We start from the raw sequence: 16,747 nt of genomic DNA on the forward strand, positions 1-16,747 counted from the left end.
CTTGGTTTAATCTCTCAGCATTTCAGTAGTGACATTCATGGAAGAAAGATAAATCTGAACGACCCCAAATAATAGATCATTCAGTTCAGTTGAGTAAGCTTATTCTCTTACATCTTTTTCTGAAGAATAACATGCAGAGAGGTGCAAAAATTTTACCTATACAGTTTGATGATTTTTTCCAAAGTGAATGTGTCCGTGTAACTAGCAGTCAAGTCAAACCAATAAACAGAACATTAAAAGTGCCTCCAGGTGCCACCTGGCATGCTCCCTTCTAGTGACCATCTCCCACGCTCTAAAGGGTAAACTCCCATTATCCTGACTTGCAATATTACAGACTAGATTTTGCCTATTTTTATGCATATTTGTGTTTGTCTTCTATTGATATTATGTTTTGAAATTTCATTCACATGGCAATGTGAAACGGAGATTGTTCATTCTTAATTGTGTATAGTACTTCATTGTATGTGTATGTCACAATTTAATGTTGATTAGCATTTGGGCAGTTTCCAGTTTGAGGCTCTTACAAATCATGCTGCTATGAACACTCCACTCATATGTCTTTTGATAACATATATCTGCATTTCTGCTGGGTGTATTCCTAAGAGAGGAATTGCTTGGTCATGAGGTACATCACACTGTTGTTTGATTGCTTCGTAAGAAACTGGTGTATTGCTCTGTGCTGAGGTCCTAGATATGTTCTAGCACTCAGGGGTCCAAACCATCGCTTTTGGGTTCGAAATGCATGAAAGAAACATGCACATCTATCTGAACTACAAATAAACTTTCTGCTTAAGTCTACTTAGGCTAATGTTGAAACATTTGTTCATTCAACACAAACCACATGGTGGCAGAAGGAGAGAGACCCTCATTACACCACATAGTAGCAATAGGACCTGCAATGTCATAATGAGTTAAAAAAAGAATGCCTCTTTAAAAGAAAAAAAAACAGGAAAGAAAGAAAAACATCATGTTCTGCTAATAATCCCATTTAAAGTCATCTGGGGGGTATTAGGTACGGCAGGACTGCACTTTGTTTTGCTTTGTTTTTAGTTTAACTGAGGTTGTAGACAATACACTCAGGATCTGGAACAAGGGCCCCCCACACATCAGTCCCTCCACTTGATCCTAAGATTTGGTATATAAAAAGTGTTATGGTTCTTTCTTCCAAAGTCTCCTGAAGGATCCAATTTTAGGTCTCTCAGAAGGTCACCTGCTCACTATTTCCACTGTGCATGGGTGGAGCAGTTTCGCCTGAAGGACAGTTCCAATGCCTTTGTGCTACTATTATTGGAGATTTGTTTCTGCCTGAGGTCACGTCCACCTCATCAGTTAGTGGCCTGCCGGCCCTTCAATGAAAGGGGCCACTTTAGGTGATGCATTTGGCTTAGATTTGCAGCAGATCCTGAGAAAGTCTGTGGGTGACTGAATGGGTGTCTTCAGGAAATTGGAAAGACCTCACTTATCTTTATCAGAGACTCGATCAAGGTCTGGGAAGGACTAAATGAGTCATAATGCCTCTCCCTGTCAGCGTATGAAGAAGGTCCACTCCTGTTGTACATATAGGGTCTTGGATGAGCTTTGCTGGAAGCAGAGCCTGAGACAGATTTGGGTGCACATGACTTAACGAGGATGAGCTTTTGTAAGAAGGCGATGAGTGAAGCAGAGTAAGGCAGTGGAAGATATCAAATGTGTCATTTTGCCTGCTTCTATAGCAGAAGGAGGAGCTCTAGAACATAAATCGTATGACCCAGAGGCTTAGGGGCCAGCATTTTGTACCCTCTTGTCATTCATGTCAATTAGTCATTGGTTGTAATGTAGGCTGCCAGTGAACAGGGCATGTGCAATCTCTTAGGCAGGGACACTCTCTTTTGGCCAAGGATATTTCTTCAGAGAAGTGGACAGCTGAGAGCCATTAGTAGCCAATAGAAGCAAAGGGATGGACGCAGGAGTCAGGAAAGGGAATCCAAGTGGGGATGGTAACAGCATCTGCTGCATACAAATTGTGATTCTTAGAGACCTTTCTCCAGGGCATAGGAGTAGGGGGACCATTTTTTTCTAAACGTCTGGTTGGTCTTACTTTATGATGGCATCTTCTGCTTGCTGATAGGTATCTGGCAAATTTTCATCAAACTCGTTCTGGGGAAAAAAACTGTCCCTTCTCACCCAACTCCCAGTTTCACAAACACTCTATACTCTTTTCCTGATTCCTAATATCACTCACCTCTTATATCCAGCTGATAATCTACTATATCTCTCACAATCTGGCAAAATATCTCACCTCCTCTCCAAAATCCAAAGTATGTCTCTCATCTTCAGCCAAATTTATCTCCTTATTCTATGGCAGTCAGCTCCTGACACACAGTCTAACATTTAAACGCTGGTGTTGTTCACTTTTGAGATGTATTGTATTATCGTCATACATAGACTATAAGACTGCTTTAGGTAGGGATTCTGCAGACCATGAGACCGTGAGAGGAAGATTTAAGTGTAAAGATGTGATTCCAGGAAGCACTGGTAGAAAAATGTTCAAGTGAGACTGGGGAGGGCCGACAAGCAATTCAAAGTACATTGCCAAGGTTACCACTGTCAATGATTGGCACATAATTCCACCAAGGACTTGTGGGATGATCTTCAGTGCATATCTTAAAATTGCACCACCCAAGGGGAAATAAATGGGACATTTATCTTCCAACTCTTGTTCATTATTAGTGAAGGCTTCACCTGGGCAGCTAACTCTTTGGTACTACTAGTGTGTTTAGGCCAACCTCTTCCTACCAGAGAACATACTTAAGCTGATAGAGGTAGGTTCTCACAATAAGAAGTCTGTGAAAGTTGAGAAGATATGGGTGGGATATCTGCCCTGAGCTTCTGGAAGACAAGAATGACATATGCATCAAATTCCTCCATTCCAGTTTACAGAGATCATGTATTAACATTCTTGTTTCACTGATATGTTGGTTGCTGATAACTGAGAAGTGGTGTTAATGTCAGTGTTAAATACATATTTATATTAGCAGTCTTGTAAGATTTAAGGAACCTAAGGAAGTAACTCAACAGATGAAAACTAAACTTTTCCAGGATTAAATGTCACTATATTTTTACCACACCAATTAATGGAAGTTGTTTATCAGGAGTTTCATGAATTTGATGAGGCCGTATCATAGGTTGAATACTGAAGCATATTGTATTTGGGGGAATATTAGACATCTATGCAGTTTGGAGCATCTACCACAAAGGCAAATTCCTAAATTCAGCCTCTAGTTGTCACGGCACTCAATCACATTTCTCATACTCTTCTTTCTCTAGGACAGTTTTTTATTTTCATTTTTTCCAATTTTTCTCTAATGTTTTCCAAATTCCTATAAACTAGCTTGGTTCTAAAAACAGATGTAATGTTGGTCGTCTTTCCTTTCTGTGTCAATACCAAATGCACCCATTTTATAATTGGGAATCTCAAAGTTTAAGTTCTGCATGCAAACTTGCCTCTTTGAATATTGTGTTTTTTATTCTTTCATGCATTCAACAAATGCTTTTTCCGTGCCTGCTTTGTGCCAGGCACAATTCTAGATGCTTGAGATACATCACTGAACAAACATCTATTTACTTTCAGTGGGCTTATACTGTAGATGGGGAATAGTGTCATTCAATACGCAAAATAAATGAGTAACTAATATAGTATATGAGAATATGTTGTATTATGGGGTAAAATTAGGATGGGATAGGGGTATAATGAACATAGGTGGGTGAGTACAAATTTTTTAAAAGATTCTAAGCAATGTTTACAAAGTTTTAATCTAAACTAAGAAGTGAAAAAAGGGAGGTTTGTCAATCTTTTTATTTCCGTTGGCTGGAAGCTACATTATTTCCTTTTCTTTGAAATATCTCTCATGTTTTCTTTTATGTCTTCTAGTTCCTGAAATTAACCACCAAACCTCCCTTCTCCTGAATGCTCTTAGCCCATTGTTACCCATTTCCTTTCACATGTAATAATTTTGACTCTCATGACTTTCGCCTGGCTTTTTCTAACACAAATATCACTTCACAGAAGCAAAGCCAATTCCCAAACACTCTATATTTCTCCTACTTTTACAGTCAATCTTATTACTTCTTTTGACATGCTTAACGTGTTTCTTTGGATGTCAACCTTGTTTTCTTTCCTTTTCTTTGCTTAGACTATCTCCTTTTAGGAATAGAATTTCTTCTTGCTCATTTTCTACCCTCCCTCCTTCTCCCCATGCCCATCCCATACAAAAACACCACCCACAGAGGTAAAAACATAAGTCTACACAGTTCATATGCTTAATTTAGCTGATTCTATGTGTTTTGATGCACACGGGACCAAATGGCCAAGTGCTACTTATGACTTCTTTCCAATCTAAATGACTGCTTCTTCAAGGAACATTTCTAAAACATGATCACAGTTTGTTCTCATGCTTTTTTTTGGGGATGGGGTGGGTACATTTCTAATGAATCTAAGCAATGCAAAGATTGCATTTTTCAAGAATATCCCAAATGAAATGCCTTTTCCTGCCTAATTGTGCTCTGTCAGATGCTACAGACATTTGGTTTCTTCTTGTGGGATCTCTGCCCAGCATATTGCTTTATTCAACCTTGTATTTATCCATCTGTCCTCTCTGGTCTTCAACAGATATATTGTACATTTATAGATAATGAGGAATTCATTATTTCAGAACCCAAATATGAGAAATGTCTCTGAATTCATATCGAGTTGTAAAAACAACAGAGTAAAACTATTTTTGCTTTCTCTTGCTTTCCAAACATATTTAGGACCAGGAACAAGTTTTATTACATTTGCAACTCATTGGAGCTTTACTTTATGACTTAAGTTAAATATAAGTGAATTTATTTTTGTAAGATCCAGAAGAAATTTTTGTTACATAATTTTTGTAAAAGCTGCATATACATTAGATTTGGATAAATCAAATCTTATTTTAAATGTACAAAATGGCTCAATGTACAGGAAATTTATCTTGTCTACAAGTAATTCTTTTAAAAATTAATATCCAATTTCTCTATGGTGAAATGTTTCAAATTGTTTCCTCCTCCTCCTCCTCCTCCTCCTCCTCCTTCTCCTCCTCCTCCTCCTCCTCCTTCTCCTTCTCCTTCTCTTTCTTCTTCTTTCTTCTTCTTCCTTCTTCTTCCTTCTTCTTCTTCTTCTTCTTCTTCTTCTTCTTCTTCTTCTTCTTCTTCTTCTTCTTCTTCTTCTTCTTCTTCTTCTTCTTCTTCTTCCTCCTCCTCCTCCTCCTCCTCCTCCTCCTCCTCCTCCTCCCTTGGATAGGGACTTGCTCTGTGCCCAGGCTGGAGTTCACTGGCATAATCAGGGCTTACTGCAGCCTCAACTCCTAGGCTCACGTGATCTTCCTGCCTCAGCCTCCTGAGTAGCTAGGACTACATTAATGCACTCTCCAGTTATTTTATTTGTTTGTTTGTTTGTTTTTGTAGAGACAGAATCTCACTATGTTTTCAAGGCTTTCTTCTTTTTATTTGATTTCAAATTAGGTAGCCTAAAACTGGGATGAGACCACCAATACAATTTTTTTTCATTGCGACATATTTATAAGTAATAAATTTAATTTATACAATTCATCAGAATGTATAACTCTGAATTATTTTTATATTCTTTATCCTCTGATTGTCTTAAGGATTTTATGACTTGTCTGGTGAATTTCAAGACTTGCCACTGTTGAGTGGTAAGGAGTAGAGTTTGGCCACAGAGGTAGTCCAAACCACTTGAAGAATGTGCATTAACCCGAACACCTCTAACTAGACATGTTCACGTGTCAGAACACTGAGTCCAAACTTGGACTTGGTAAAATATTGGATGCAACAGCTTAACTGGTTTAGGCTAAATCTCCCCTTGAGATTTCCACTGCAGTTGGAAAGATTCACAAAGAAATAATAAAGCTTTTTGGTTGTTGTTTGGCCTTAACATCAGAAAACACTGAGTTTTTTTTTCTTTTTGTTTCTCCAGTTTTTGTTTGTTTGTTTTGTTTTGTTTTGTCTTTTTGTTCTTAGAGAGAAGGACTCATTGATATATTTCCTAAACTCTTTTCCTGCTACCCAACCTACCCCAAACAACAAAATCCAGGGGAAACTAAAAAGACCTGAATCCCATTTTAAACTATGTGAAGTTTAATTTTTTTGTTACCAAAAACAAAAACAAACAAACAAAAACAACAACAAAAAAATGGTGATCTGTATTTTTGTCCCGGGATTTGGGAAGCCTGGACTCAAAAAGTGGTCATTAATTGGTATTAGAGTTACATTTTTATCTACTAAAGATGTGAACTAGAGAACAAACTGGGGCAATGATTAAGATTATTTGCTTAATTGAAATCAGAGAACCCCCTAGAATTTTGAATATGAATCCATATCAGAGCCTTAAAGGTTTATAATGCTAGTGTTATAGATGCATGTTTTTCTTTGACTATATTGAAGAAATTTTGAGTTCAAACACAGAGAAATGCACAATTCTAAAACTATAGCAATAATTATTATTAATAGTCCACCAAGAGTATCCTGATATTTATGGCTACCTGTGCTCCCTGGCTCCTGAGCACTTCTGTTTCAGCAGACACAACTTAAGAAATTAATCAGTAGGTTAGGATTTTTCTATGTGCTTCTCTCACTAGGTAACTGGTTGTAAAAAAATGGACATTCTTAAATTCCCTTGGGGCTTTTCTTTCTCCATTTGTGAAACGGGACAAATACAACTTGATTTTGTCTTTAAAGCAATGATTAAACAAAATGAAAACGAAGTGGCTATTGTACAAAGAGTCTCTCTCAGTATAAAGTGTCTTTATTAGCAGGCCCATTTTGAGGATTAAAAAAAAAAAAGCATTGTGATATTGAGAAATCCAAGGTCCTTGGTTCAAATCCCAGGCCCATTGCATATTTTATTTTTCATTCCAATCATCTGTGCAAGTCCTTTCTTATCTCAGAACTTCCATCTTCTCCATTGTTCGCTAAAGTGACTAAAATCTACTTTTATCTCCCATTTGTGAGAATCGAGTAAAAAATATGAATAGGAGCATGTTGTAAAAGGCAATGAGCCCACTTACCTAAACGATTGTTGCTGTTACTTTAGCTGTTTTTGTTGATATCATTATTATTATTGCTGAAAAATAAAATAGTGAAGTCATCCTGGACCTGGACGTTTGAGAGATAGTTTGCATCCATCTGAGGAGGACATAGCAACAGCGTTCAGCTAAAAAATAATCACAACTGAATAAAAATATCTCTTTAAATATTAATTTTGAAATTTATGCTCTCACTTCTTCATCTTCTATAAAATTTCTCTTGAATAATTATACTTGTTAAACAAATAAATAAGTGAATGAATGATTCTCCATGCTGCTTAAATGTTTTTAATTACTCTATTATTCTGATCAGTGCTTTGCCTGCATTCACTTAACCTGTATACATTTTACCCATATAAAAGTGTGGCTTGATGGTATTCCCAGCTGACTGCATAAAATGAAAAGACAAATAATATCAAGTATTGATGAGCTTTCCAACGTCTTACGTGCTGTTTGTGGAATGTAAATTGATACAGATCCTTTGGAAATTGGGGAATGTTTGTTACAGGTGAACATATGAATTCCCCCAAAACCAGTAATTCTACTACAAGGATTAAATATCCCCTCAGAAATGCATGTATTTGTACACCATACAAGAATGTTCATAGAAGATTTATTCCAATAACCAGAAACCTGAGGCTACTCTGACACCTTTCAACAGGTATATTGAAAAAGAAATTGTGGTATATTCATACAATGGTAAACTACATAGTGATGACACTGAATGTACTACAACTATCCAATGACATGGGTGAATTTCACAAACATAATGTTGAGCAGAAGTACCCAATCATAAGACTATATAATGTATGTTTCCATTTGCATGAAGTTCAAAAGCAAGCAAAATGATCCCATGGTGTGAGAATTCAGGGTTGTGGTTACCTTTGGGGACACGGGCTGTGATAGTGACCAGAAGTCATCATAAACATAGCTTTTGGGACATTAGCAACTCTGTCTTGATTGAAGTGTTGGCAGCTTATGAACGTGATCTCCATATGTGAGAGTTTTCCAAGCTTTATGCTTAACATGCATGACTTGATTTGGATCCCGATCTCGAGACTCTAAGAATGACTATGACTAGTTAACCAGTTTGGTGAGATTTTTTGGAACTTAAGGAAAATTTATTTCCTTTGTTTTCAGAATTAGGTTGGCATTTTGGTGACTTATTGCTGAAAGAATGACTCTATACTCTTAGTCTATTTGTCTTCAGGACAAACTGGAGTTAGAAGCCCCTAAACAAATGGTGATTATGACATCTAAACTTTGACGGCAGAGCCATGTAGGTCCTTAGTTAGACCATGTATGACATAACTCAGTTAACTGAGGCAAGGTCTGTTTTATGGCCATGCAGGGGTCATGTTCCTTGGGACACGCAAGTGCTCTGTATGAAGCCAGGATGGACGTTATTTCTCATGCAGTTATGTGGGGACAAAAAGCTGATGAGGCCCTATTCCAAGTCCTTCAGAAACTTACATAATGTAAATCCATTGACAAAGTCTTTATTACTCTCATCTCCAATTGAAAGTGGCTGGAAGCATCACCCTGCCTCTCTTCAAAGCAGTGTAAGATGCACCAGCTTGACTCAGAGCTGGAAGCAGAAGTCATGCATGACTCTATATTTGCACTGACATCAGTTCTACCACTAAAATACCTGACCAGTGGCTGGTGTTTGTTATTTCTGTGGTGCCTAACATCTGCATCATACGGCAAGATTCATCTCAACTTCTGGGCAGTGCCCTACTAAACTCGACCTGGAAATTGATTGCCTCTGTGCAGTTGATGCCTGCACTTCCGGGCTCAGTGGCAGGGTTGACTCGTATCATGGCCTACAAAGCTCCTTGTGCAAAGAGCTCTCCAGTAATCTGGTTGACCTGGAGCCTGTTTCCACCAGTTGATAATTTTGCTCAAGTGCTTTCAGAAGCTAGAATGGCCTGATAAGTTGGTCTTTGTATAGAAAAAAAATGCAAAAAACTAGAAGACAACTTGTTCTCACAAATCATGTTTCAAGGAACTATTTTTATTCCAAGATATGAGAAGCAGTACTTCTGACATGTTTTATTGTCTGGTGGCTAAAGTCAGATTCTTACATAAAAGTAAGAACTAAAAAATGTTAATGTTATTCGAGTATGTAGAGACCACCCTTGTCAACACCAACATATTATAGATGAAGGAACTAAGACCAAGACACTTGCTCTGTCATTATCTCTATTACTATGAACCCTCAAATGGTGCCTGTCCTTCTTGTTTTATTTTCATATCCCTCTTTTCTCATTCTTACTCCCCTCTGTATTTCCCTTGTCACTCTCCACTTTATAGCCAAAGAGAAACAGAAAGAGTGTAACGTAAATGTGGGAGGTACACATACAATTTTCTTCTGTCACGTCTTTTAATCAGCATCTCTTTCAACTCATACTATTCTCACTTTATCATCTCATGTTTTTTTTAATTTGGACACTTTCAATATAGTTTTATCATTAAGAGACATAAAGGTTTCAATAGCCAGTGGTGATTTTTAGGATTACACAGCTCATATTTTTGGCTTTTTAGTGCCAAAAATAAAACAATATGGAAAGTGCCCAAATCAGCAGTATAAGCCCTTGTTGCAAAATTATACCCATATTCAAATTACAATGTTGGTAGTCAGATTCTTTTTCCCTTAGAAAAGACATTTTTAACAATAGTTTTCAATGACAGCAAAGAGTCACTTATGTGTAACAGAAATCATAACCTAAAAAAAAGCCTTGAGAAATTGACACTTACTTTAGAATATCTTTTTATATTAATTGTCCTAGTGCCAATCTGGTAGATTTAAGCTAAATTACTTTAGAAAGCATTCCCAGGCACAAATGTGGCCAGGGAACTCTTCTACAATTTGTAAATTTTGCTGGAGGACAAAAAGTGGAAGTGGTAATAAATTGAATTTAAAGTCACAACTAAACAATGGTACTTGTATGTGTGTCTGTGTGTGTCAAACGTAAATGCAACTGGCTCAGATCCACAGAGCACACAAGAGCAAGTCTTCTGAATTTCAGAACTGACCAAAGGCAGAACGAACTTCAAATCTGGCACGTGACACTCTACAGTGTCTCCATCTGATGAGTTTGCAAACTTCCAGTGAAAAAAAAGCTATGTATTATTCCATTCATATAGCTTTAGGGTATCAAGTTTTTAAGTACTGTAACTGTTTGACCTCCATAGAAAAAAGGATAGTTTTAATTCTTTCCAAAGCTGTAGTTTGTGCATCTGTGGACACTCCTTCAATATTTTAGGAGAAGGTATGAGGCATATTTAAAATAATACCATATTATTACTCACTTTGTCAACAAAATTTGGTGGTTTTTCCAAAGTGCCATATGAAGCCACATGAGATTTCTCTTGATGGGCTAAAAACCTGGCATCCCATCAAGATGATGCTGTTTACGCATTCAATCATCATTTACTTTGTGGAGGCAGAAGGAAACTTTTCAATTAATTTTTAAAAATTGATGTTGAACATAAATTCATAATTTCTTACATATGTATTTTCTGAACCAAACAATCAATTTCCCTTTTTTTCTCTTTTCTTTTATTTTCCTTCCCTTCCCTGCCCTTCCCTTCTCTTTTCTTTTCTTTTTTTTTTTTTTTTTGAGACAGAGTCTTGCTCTATCGCCCAGGCTACAGTGCAGTGGCACAATCTTGGCTCACTGCAACCTCCACCTCCCTGGACTAAGCAATTCCCCTGCTTCAGCCTCTCAAGTAGCTGGGATTACAGGCGCATGCCTCCATACCCAGGTAATTTTTTTGTATTTTTAGTAGAGATGGGGTTTCACCATGTTGGCCGGACTGGTCTCAAACTCCTGACCTTAGGCAATCTGCCCGTCTCAGCCTCCTAAAGTGTTGGGATTACAGGTGTGAGCCACCATGCCAGGCCTCTTAATAAGAGGCATATCAAACCATTTACATTTAGAAAACAAATGCCAAATGCCAGGTGAACAGCCTTTTGCCATGTGTCATTCAGTTTTAGAATTTCTGCTCACTTTAATTATATTTCTGGCAACACTCAACTTCTTCAGATTGTACCATGAAACCTACACTTACGTGGAGCAGAAATTTTAATAGAGCTAAGGCATGTGAGCAAGAAGTGCTTTTAAAATTTCCACTGAGGGCATTCTCTACTTTGGGGACTAAGGAGAGTTCTACATTTTACCAGTTATGGAAGGACTCTCAAGTTGAAATCTAAGTGAAGTGGTTCCATTAATCCAATTTATCACTGTGATAATGTAATGTACTGTATGGATTGTCGACCAGTACATTGTCGACCAGGGCAGTCGACCAGTTTTCTCTCCCTTAACCTGGCTTAGTTTCCTCATAGAAGAGACATTTTAAATATACTAAGTTTCGGCTCTTGCCTAGCGAGTTTTTTCTTCCATTATTCTTTATACTGGAAGAGTAGCTGGTTTCAAAGACATAAGTTTCCCAAATCCCCTAGCTGATGTTTTCAGGGCTTCTCCCACATCCTTAGTCTTTACCATTTCGGTACATGTTTGCCCGAATCCCGACTACCAGAGAGCTTACTCCTTTGCCTGAGGACTTGCCCTGGATCCCGAAGCCTGTTTGCCATGCAGGAGGCAGGTTGGAAGTCCCAGGAAATTAATGATCCTTTGGAGAAGTCTTTAGTCAATGGCTGAAGAAGTCAGTGTATAAATACCCCAGCTCTCTCTCCCGTTGGGGAAGCTAATCCGGAAGCATGTGCTCCACAGGCTTCCAGAGTTCCCCAATAAGACTGAGATCCAATTGCCCACAGTGATGACTTGCTTGACAAAGCACGCCTATTGGTTATCTTCCCTTGCTAGTCTGACTGCCCACCTCCCCTACTAGTATTTCCTAAAATCACCTCTGAAACAATTTCTTCTTGAATCTTTGTCTCAAGTTCTACATCTAAGTCTACATCTGGGGAAGTTCTGAATAATTTGTAATAGAAACATCTTTGGCTTTACTCTTCCCCCTTAAAAAAACTAAATAAGCCACTTCTCATCCCCAATTATGCAGGGGCTATGTCTCCACTTTAAGGCATATTTTCTAGGTATTTTTTGTGGCATATTTTTGCCTTGGAAAATCTGCCAAAATATATATAAAATGACAGCTCACTTTAATCACACTTAATGAACACTTGCTCTGAAATTCTGGCTAGCAGCCAGCTGATACCTGGATGCTCCAAACTTCAAAAGTTGTACAGCTCAGCGGCTCTGGTAAATGCAATTCAATCTTGAAATTAAAATGTTGCAGAGATAGTTTCTGATATTGTTTTCCAGATAATTGGCCTTAATAGAGTAAAAATAACGTTCATATTTAATCTTCTTTCCTTTTCCTCTCAGCAATTTAAGGAAAAGTTTAACTTAGTTTACCAAGGCCCAAGGCAATGCTCAGCTATATCAAAATAAAATATAATAAAGCTTTCTTAAAATACATTTCTCTGAATTCTATCTCAAATCTGTAAAATCAGGACCTTTGAAATTGAGGAATTAATGTTTTACAATTCCCCAAAAATAATTTTTATACAGTCTCAGGTTATATTGCCTTGGTGTGTGATAGTCGTTTTTTTTGTTTGTTTTTTGTTTTCACTTTTCCTTTCTTCTAATCTCATAGTTAAGTTGAATCAGATTGCCCTATTCTTTTGACAATCTAAAGGAAACATATTTGTATGTACACCCTGTAGAACAGTATTTACTTAAGTCTAGGTTTAATAGAAAATAATAAGTCTAATAAAATACCCAAGTTCCTATAATAAAAATGAAACAATAAATGCATAGAAATATGAGGAAGAAATTACACCCATTAAATGCACCTAGCCTGATGAGTGATAGGACGGCTGCTTATTCAAGTTGCAAATTTTACACATGATCGAAGCTTTATTTAGTCGAATGGAATGTGCTTCCTGAATCTGGCTTCTAACTAAGCCAGAGCACAATAGCAAGTATTATGTGATTGGACTGAGCTCATTCCCTTCTCTGAGTCATTGTGATTCAGTCTTGACTGCCTCGTTCTCTCAGGTAGCCTATCACCTTACTTTTCCCCTCTGGTTTAGAAATTCATTCAGAATGTTATAGAAACCAACTTGATCATCCTTATACATCATGGGTTCACGCTCCAGTCTTTCTCTAAAAAATTCTGAAATCACTGGGAATATTTAGCCTTATTTTACAGTTAGAAAACATAAGCTCAGTGATTTATAGAGATAAAATTCACAGAAAGTGTCCCACTAGAGGCCAAGATGAGACTGTCTCACTGCTAGAGGATCACATGGGTGGATGAATGCTATGCTAATTGCACCAGCAAAGTAGAGATGACTCCAAAATATATTTTTAGGATAATTTAATATTTGCAATTCTCAAGAACAATATTAAATATATCATCTTTAGAGGTTTCTGAACACTCATATATGTCCTTACATTTATTAGTCTTTATTTTGACATATTTAGAGAAGTAGGGATATATCAAAATCAAATTATAACTTGTGGCTTCTGAATATTCTTAATCCAAATATTTCCTATCTTCATGCATTGCTTAGCCACTGAACACAAACCCATAAGATATAGTATGAGGAAAGCATTGTCAAGATGATTATATATTCTGGAAAGAATTTTGGTTTTCTTACTGGTTACCCTGGGTTTTCCATGCACTCATCCAAGTCAATGCTAAAGTCTCAAATTGTTTTGAGCATCTGAATTAAGGAAACTTAATATTAGAAGAAACATACTCCATTCCTAGACAGGTTCTCAAGGCTAACACATTTCTAATGCAGATGGAAAGGTTATTTATTGGTCAGGGGTGTTATAAAGTGGCCCATCTACCATGGCTCTTAGACATTCCAGGAAAGTGGCAAACCTCCCTGTCTTTGTTCTAACACTCTGTTTAGGTCTTGCCTTTCTAAGACTTCTCTTTATATACTGTATCTCTGAGTGTGTCCCCATACAACAAGGAGATGTTAGGCTCTTACCATCAATGGAAGAAGATTCCCATGTTTCTCTCAAGTCATCTTCCTCCAAAATTCAATATGAGCTCATTCTGGGCCACTGATCTGACTATGAATTCTGGGAAGTGTGCAGTTATCAGATAGTGATCTAGAATTCGTACAACCTACAAAAGACATTGTTTGTAATAACTTAAACCACATCAAAGCTTCCCCTCCCCTGGAGACTGTAGTGAAAGCAGAGCATCATTAGGCAAGATGCCTGATAGAAACATTAGATGCTGGTTCCAGTTCCCCAACAATAAAAAAAAAAAAAAAATCCCAAGGACTTTAGCCTTGCTGACCACATTGCTAACATTGTTGATATCGTAGGGCTTCATGGATAGTCCAGGCTGGCTTCCATCTATTTCCCACCTATAGTCCTTGACATCTTCCATGCCAGTGTCACATTGCTGTGCTCAGGGTGAGAACGACTTCTTCTTCCCTCTAGCATTAACTTGTAATCATTTTGATCAGATCTCTGACACAGAAGTTTTGGTGACTTAGTTTGGCATAATACTTTTAGCATAACCACTCACATTTAACTCATTTTTCCATTTTTTATAGCCCCAAGTTCTCTTTGGAAATACAGGTTGGCTTCTCTTGGAGATAGTTCTAAAGATGATCTGAGTAAAAATATACAATAGGATACATCGAACAATTCCCTTACAGCTAAAAATCCCTGGACTAAGCTGAGCTTCTTCTGAATCTAGAATGTAAGCACTGGGGTAGCAGATTGGGAAGAATATAAATTCACTGAAATGTAAGTTAACACATGAAAAATTCCACTCTCCAAACAACCAATTTGCTGAGAGCCAATCTGGCTGCCACTTGCATATGTACATTGATTGTTCAAGAACTATCTGGGGCTCTTAAAATGGGAAAGCTATTTTTTTTCTTACCCTGTATTATCTGAAAATCACTACTTGATATGGTTTGGCTGTGCCCCCACCCAAATTTCATCTTGAATTGTAGCTCCCATAATTCCCACATGTTATAGGAGAAGCCCAGTGAGAGATAATTGAATCATCAGGTTGGTTTCCCTCATACTGTTCTCGTGATAGTGAATAAGTCTCACGAGATCTGATGATATTATAAGGAGAGTTTCCCTGTACAAGCTCTCTCTCTTAATCTGCTGCCATCCATGTAAGATGTGACTTGCTCCTCCTTGCCTTCTGCCATGTTGTGAGGTCTCCCCTGCAACGTGGAACTGTAAGTCCATTAAACTTCTTTCTTTTGTAAATTGCCCAGTTTGGGATATGTCTTTATCAGCAGCATGAAAAAGGATTAATACACTACTAAATCAAAGCAATTTAATTGTACTTTACTTTTTACAAAGTATAAGTAATTTCACCCCTGTCTTTTTACTTCTTATTTTCTACTGTGATGCAACCTATATATAATTTAAACAAGCAAATAATTAAGTAAATAAGTCAACAAATAAATCTCAAAAAAACAAATCTTTCCAAACAGTGGCCAGAAAATATCAGTGGTCCAAAGAAGCAATATAAATTATATAATACAATAAATACACACAAACACACCATCTTTAATACAATTCACTGACTTTCTCTATAACTTTAATAGATAATAGTACAGTTCAATTGAATGTAGATTAATTTAGTGTTTTGGATTTGTAAACTTCTTCTCAATCTTTTACCATTTTATAGATAAATGAGAAGTTGTATTAGTCAGCATTGCTGAGATATCAAATGATCCTTACATTTTAGTGGCTTAAACCACAAACATTTATGCCTTGCTCACATTTCGTGCCAACTAATTTGGGACTGCTCCATTGCATTTCTTCTCATTTTGGAACTGAGGATCAAGGAGAAGTGCTCTTTTGGCTTTGCTATTCTCTTGGAAAAGGAAAAAAGATGAAAGTCATTTGTGCAGTATCCCCTAATGCTTCTGTTTACATGTCATGACAGTTTATATTCCATTGAATAAAGCAAGTCATGACAAGGTTCAAAATGAAGGGGGCAGCAAAGCACATTCCTCCCTTGGAAAGGCACAGAAATCACATAGCAACAGATGATGGTGCATATTCTTACAGGCCAAAGAGGCATGAATAATTGAGAACAGCAATATAATCTAATACAAAATTATTTTTCTTAAATGCCATTATTTTTTCCTGGATATAGAAAAATGAAGAAGAAGATGGAGCTTCATTACTGATATACCAGTTTTACTTGATTCTGGGTGTGTATTTGTAAACAAGAGTGGAAGGTTCCATGTGAACATGAATATGGATGCGGTCAGGGGCATGAGCCTGATGAATTAAGTAGGTCAGCATATATAACATAATACAAAGGAAGACAGAAAACCATCCTGCAGTTTCTATCATTCTTTACACTTGTGATATATAAAACACTAGAAGTTAAGATGCACTGGAAGTTTCCATTTCAAAAATGACAGTGGGCAGTACAATCACAATGTAAATTGTTATATGTGTCAATTAGTAATGACTGTGTACCAATCCTACCCAAATCTCAGTGGCTTAAAATAATAAGATTTGTTATTTTCTTAAGTATATGGAAAGATTGTGTGGTTTTTATTCTCTTAGCTGTATTCACTCATACATCTGCGGTCAGGTTTTTCCACCTATTTGGAATGCAGCTGGATGTATGTAGACTGACCTAGAATGATTATAGCTGAG

The sequence above is a fragment of the Macaca nemestrina genome, chromosome 15 (assembly GCF_043159975.1).
Source record: "Macaca nemestrina isolate mMacNem1 chromosome 15, mMacNem.hap1, whole genome shotgun sequence".
Classification (NCBI taxonomy): Eukaryota; Metazoa; Chordata; class Mammalia; order Primates; family Cercopithecidae; genus Macaca; species Macaca nemestrina.